Here is a 6,266-nt window from a genome sequence, read left to right as displayed (position 1 = left end):
TTAGAGGTGAAAGAAGAGACCTGAAGATAATAATTGTAGCACAGAAAAAGCTGTCAAAATTGTGCTCGTGGACAACCATTAAACGCAGGAAACAGTGATAGTAGGCTGTGCAAGAAATTACTGTGCAAAACAACTTACCTGTGCTCAGTGCTTGAAATGCTCGTGCCCTAAGTGACCAAGTCTGGAAGTTGCCTAGGAGATCCTCTGACATATTATACATCTATAATGCCATCTTTTTCCAAACTTTTGTGGAGGGCTGCCTCTCTGAAGACATTCAAACTGCATCTGGACATGTTCCTGTGTCACCTCCTCCAGGTGTCCCTGCACTGGACAGTCCAGTTGGACTTATGAGCAGAGCCTGACCCCGTCCCGGCTGCCCCCTCCTGTCAGGGACTTGTGCAGAGCCACAAGGTCCCCCCTGAGCCTCCTTTGCTCCAGGCTGAGCCCCTTTCCCAGCTCCCTCAGCCTCTCCTGCTGCTCCAGACCCTTCCCAGCTCCACTCCCTTCTCTGGGTATCGTGAGGTTGGATGTCCTGTGAGGCAGCTTTGCTTTACATCACGGCTCACTAATCCAATCTTAGGAAGGGGCTTTTTTTCCAGTGCTCTGGTGTTGGAAAGGAATAGTAATTTCATGGTGATGGCATTTGGCAGAGATGCAGCCACTGGGCTGAAGTGCAGCGTGGTGGTTTTCTGGCAGCTCTGAGCATTGTGCTGGAATTAAAATGCAGCACTTTTGGCATGGACACAGTGACAGGAGCCCAGTTCCAGTGTGGAAATACATCACTGTGGGGAGATTTTGCCCCCTGCCAGTGAAGGTGGCAAAGGATGCCTCTCTTAAGCCATCTCTGCCTCTGTGAGTCCTCTCCCACTGTGTCTGTGCCTTCCCCATTGGCAGCACTGCACAAATCCAGGGCAAGAGGATGCAGAAGCATCCAGTCGTCCCAGCTCCATCCAGAGATCTCCTGGGAAAGCATCAACTGGTACCAGACTGGGCCTTGGCTGTGGTTTGAACATTCTTGGTATCTTCCAGGTACCTGATGTCTTAATTTTTCCAATTAACACCCACAGCCCGGGCTGGTAATCTCAATTTGAAACCAGTTGGAAGAAGAGGAAGGAAAATCATGCGTGGTCAGACTGCCACGCCTCAGGCTGACCAGAGGCGAGGACGCTGACCATGACCATGAGCCCATGAAACAAGGGTTTCCCCAAACAGTTCAGAAATAAAATACTAAAATCCAAAGGGATTTTTCATCTCTTGGCCTGGGAGGCAGCTGGGTCAGAAGTAGTGCCTGTGGTCAGACACTCAGGGTACCAGTAACACTGAAACCCTCTGCGGTGTATTGGGGTGGCTGGTTACATTGATTTCTGAAGCTGTGGGCCCATATCTTAATTCCAGGTCTGGATTATGTGGGAACATTCAACCACACATCTTCCTACGTGATTTTTTCTTTCGAAACAGCAAGTGCAGGGGAAGTGTCGCCATCGAGAAATATTTCCACAGTTTTGTGGGTTCCTTCAGCGCTGTTGTGGATGTAAGTTCACAGGACGGCCACCAAGGTGATCAGAGGGATGGGGCACATCTGCTACAAGAAAAAGCTGAGAGAATTGGGATTGTTCAGCCTGGAGAGGAGAAGGCTCTGGGGAGACCTAATTTCAATTCCAATACCTGAAGGAGCCGACAAGAAAGATGGAGAGAGACAATTTAAAAGGACCGAGAGTGACAGGACAAGGGGAATGGCTTCATACTGACAGAGAGCAGCGTTAGTTAGATTAGGTGTTGGGAAGAAAATTCTTCCCTCTGTGGGTGGTGAGGCCCTGGCACAGATGGTGGTGCTAGAGGGGATAAAGAGTATCGTCAAAGTTAACATTCTTAGCGTATTTTAGGCCAAAAAGAAATGTCACAGACAGAAGACCCAAAGGAAACAATGGCAAGAAGTTGAAGGAGGAAGAAATTCTTCAGGCCCCTAAAACAGTAATGGACCAATTTGGGCAATCACGGAATAATACAAGTAGAAGTTGCATTTAATCTGTCTCCATGCAGGATGGTGAATTAGATGCATCTATTCATCACATTTTTGTTTAAAACAAAGGTTAGAATTTTCAGGAATGATTTTTCCCCAGAGCAGTTTTGTTCTGCCACCAAACATAGCGCTTCCTTACACTTAACACCTGAAGCATAAACCAAGATTTGACCTTACCTGGCTGCCTCCTAAAAGCTCTTACTACCTTGAAAGTCACAAGACTTCTTGCTGCTCCAGGCATAAGATAAGGCTGTTGTTGTATTTTCTTCAAACAATAGCTGGACCACAGCACTTCTATTTATTTGCAGTGCCAGATAAATCGATGGGATATGAGAGGAGAAGGTAGAAGTCGTTACATTTCTGTATGGAAGAAGGTTTGGAAGTAGTTAAAAATGATACAAAAACTGTTTGAGGAACCAAGCTAACCAAATAACAAGGGAGGAAGAAGGTCTTTATGACCGTAAATTTCCTTTGTGCTGGCTCTGAGAAGGGCTGGAGCTGCTTATGTGCCACTCAGTGTGGCTCTGGCACCAACCAACTCCTCTCCTTGCGCAGCTCCAGGTCCCTGTGACTTTGGAAAGGCCTTTTTTGGAGGTGGTTAGACCAGCCCCACGAGGTCACTCACTCCCACCATGGACCTGGAGCCCTCCCGTGTTTCTGAGGGTCTGTAAGCGGACAAAGCAAGGAGTGAGTCATAGACGGACTGCCTCAGCAGGGTTTTCACTGGTGCTGGCTTTTTCTTGATGCATCATTCTTTATTTGTTTTTCCCCTGTTTTTCCCTATTTTTTTCCTCCTGTTTTGAGATGGTCGGGAGCCGCCAGCACAAACAGCCACTCACTGGAAGATCGGTGGAGCGGCAGAGAAGCCTCCGTGTGTGGGACATGAAATGATCTGAGAACAATAAAGACTTCCCCGGCTTTCCTGCCATCGAACTACCTGAGAATGGCTGAGCTGCACAGCAGGGAGTCACCGTGGGTGGGCTAAGAGACCATGACAATGCTTGTTTATCGCTTCATTAGCTCGATGAACAACAGAGCCTCAGAAGTCGGTCTGCTGACGGCTCGTGGTCTTTGAATGCAACTCATGCGGCGTTCCTGTCGTAACTCGAGAAAATAAGATTTGCAAAGTTCCCTTCTCCCCAGTAACAGCTTCTGCTGCCTCTCTCAGAGAGTTCTGCTGAACAGAGGACAGTGGGCAGAGGAAAACAGGCTTTCCCTCAGTTCTCTGAGTCAGTCATTGCGCTGGAGGAGACACAGTAAGGTTTTATTTATGTGCACGCGGAGAAGGCTGTGACTATCAAATCTGCTTTATTGTTTCTACAGTAGGCTCTGCACCTATTTAAAATTAAAATCTGCGCACAAACACAGCTTTGTGGTAAGAACTGTGTGTTATGTACATATACTTAGTATAGCAGAGCTTTGATTTTTTAAATTAATTTTCTTATTAGTCTTCCATTTACAAAGGGAGGAGAGTAAAATGTGTTCTGGAACTTGAGCGACTGGCTTTGCTCCCCTGGAATTCCCGTTTAAATCCACTGTAATTCTGGTTTTATACATGTATTGTAGTTTAACCCCAGCTGGCAACCAACCATCACAAAACCACACACTCACCGCCCCACCAGCTGGACGGGGGAGAGAATCTGAAGAGTAAAAGTGAGAAAACCTGTGGGATGAGACAAAAAAACCCCAAACCCTGAGACTTTAATTGCTCTTCACTTAGTGCTGCCTTCATGCCCACCATAAATATGGTGTCAAATGAGGGTTTGAATCTTTAAAAATAGTATTTTTATCATTTAAAGCACTGTAAGTCAGTGGTAAATCTTTCTCTGGTAGCACTGAATTGCAAGGAGGGAGGAAAGGAGTTTAGTGAGATTAATGTAAAAAACACCATTGTCATTTAGTACATAATAAATCAGGATAGGTGGGATGAAATACTTTTGTCCCCAACTCCAGCTTGACATCATCGATGTGACAGAAAAACTTGGAGTCTGAATCCATTAAGGACACATCCTGTACCAGGTAGCAGAGTGGCTGTGCTGGCTCTCTGCTCCCTGCAGACCTGGAGTTCAAACTTTGGGTATTTCTGAGGGGAAGAGAAAGTAAGAAAAAGAAGAAATGTGGCATGGAGCACCTCCTTTATCAGTCAGAGCACTCGGATTTGGAAGTTTTGCTGTTTGCCTGGGTAGAAACCTGATTCCTGTGAGCACAGCTAGCTGGGAAGGCAATGCATGGAGAGCAGGCTGCCCCACAGGAGCCCTGTAGCTCCTGGAGGAGAGTATTTCTGACCTTGTGATGAACCACAGCCTCTTCCAGAGGACATAAACATCCTGCCCCATGCAGATTAATTTAGTGGGTTTGTTGAAAACACCTGTACATGCTCCTGGTACTCCTCGTGTGTTCTTACAAAGGTTAAAGCTCAAAAAAATTCCTGAAGATATGACAGAGAACCATACCTAAGCTAATCAGTTAGACACCCTGTGCTCTCCAGAGTACCTTTCACTGTTAAACCCCACATTTCTTTTCTCTCCCACTTCCTGTTTCCATGTCCCTAGGTTTCATACTGTTGATATTGCTACCATGCACGACTTTCCCTTGTACACCACACACCATTTCACACCCGTATTTTAAGTCAGCTCCTTTGTCTGAGCGTATTCTCCTCTTGAGACAAACTTCTGAACTTCCCGGCTCCCACTCCATGCCATGGCACCAGAAGTATCACAGAGACACTCGCAGCTGTGCCCTGGGTCACAGTCTTGTCCAGATCAGTAGAGCAAACAGAAACTGCCTGTGGAAATAAGTGGTGCATGTTTTGGGTACGTCCAAGTCTGCAGAAAACAACCCTTCAGTGCCACAGCTCATGGTAGCCAGAACTGAGAGAAAACAGCCATTCTCCATCCTAGAAAACTGTCCTGGCATCAAATTCCGTGAGCTGTGGGAGTGATAAAAGGGAGCATCCAAGCCCAGTAAAATCTCAGTTCTGCTCATGCCGTCCATTGCCCTGTGCCTTGGCAAAAGGCTTGTGCCATGGCTGGGACACTGCTCTGCTGTGGATTGCATTTTTCTTCTACTGAAGAAAAGGACCCACCTCAGTCGAGTTTGGCCTTCAATGTCACTTAACTACTGTGAATTTCTTTCTTTTCTGATGTCTCTCACTGTCTGCTGAGAAGCAGCTTCAGTCCCATCAGTTAAAGACTTGGGTAGTGGGACTGTGACTCCTAGAGAGCCTCCTGACTGCTCAGGCTGGAAAGGTCCCTCAACAACCCGGAGAGAGAAACTCTTCAGGAGACAGGATATATCTGTATAAACAGGATATACCCACATACATGGCTCCAGTTAAGCAGAGCCAGAGGAGTTAATGAGAGCTGCTGGACAGAAACAAAAACTACATGTACATTGCTCAGGAGTCACCCACCCCTGAAGCTGAAGCCTGAGTCCTTCAAATCCCATCACATTGTCAGTTTCTGAGGTTGCTCCTCTCATGCCAAAGCACCTATTGGAATAAGCTTTGACCCACATCAGAGAGCAGGGAATAAGTACATTTCTTAGCCACTGCCTGTGAAGGCTTGGCCCAGAGCCATGCAGTCCAGAAAGTCACTTTGGATTTTAAAACCAGGTTTGAGAAGCCCTGCAGCCAGCCAGCAGCAGAAAGAAGACAGGCAGTGAGGAGATAAACTGCGGAGGAGCAGAGGTAACAAAAAGAGGGGAAAAAGAAGAGAAAGGGATTTTTTTTTCACCTGGCATAACAGCAAGCGCTCCCAGGAAAAAGGGTCTGCAGCTGCCTGGTTTTTTCAGGGACCAGAAGGCAAGAGGAGAAGAGAAAATAAGAGCTCTCCCCTTCCGGGAGAGATGTGCTGGTATACTCCAGTGGAGAGGCCAGTTGCAGTTTGGAAGAGAGGGAGCATAATTAATGAGGTTTTCAGGGCTGCCTGCCCTTTGCTGGGCTGTGCAGTCAGCTGCACTCCTCTGGCCATTAAAGATTAAGGAATGCTATTTCTCCAGCTTGTCATGTGGACTGCCCATTTCTTCTGAAGAGATTCCTGAAGCAAATTGTGGCAGAAGCTTTTGCCTCCATGGCAGACTGCTTCTAGGGCTAGGGCCACCACTGATGTCACCAATTTAACCCTGGCCAGCAACGAGCCCCGTGCAGCTGCTGTCCCTCCGTGCATCACTGTCCCTCCAACAGGATTGGGGAGGGAATTAGAAGGGTAAAAGTGAGAAAACTCATGGGATGAGATAAATACAGAGA

The sequence above is a fragment of the Aphelocoma coerulescens genome, assembly GCF_041296385.1.
Source record: "Aphelocoma coerulescens isolate FSJ_1873_10779 chromosome Z unlocalized genomic scaffold, UR_Acoe_1.0 ChrZ, whole genome shotgun sequence".
NCBI classification, from domain to species: Eukaryota; Metazoa; Chordata; class Aves; order Passeriformes; family Corvidae; genus Aphelocoma; species Aphelocoma coerulescens.
Note: the sequence above shows the minus strand (reverse complement) of the source record.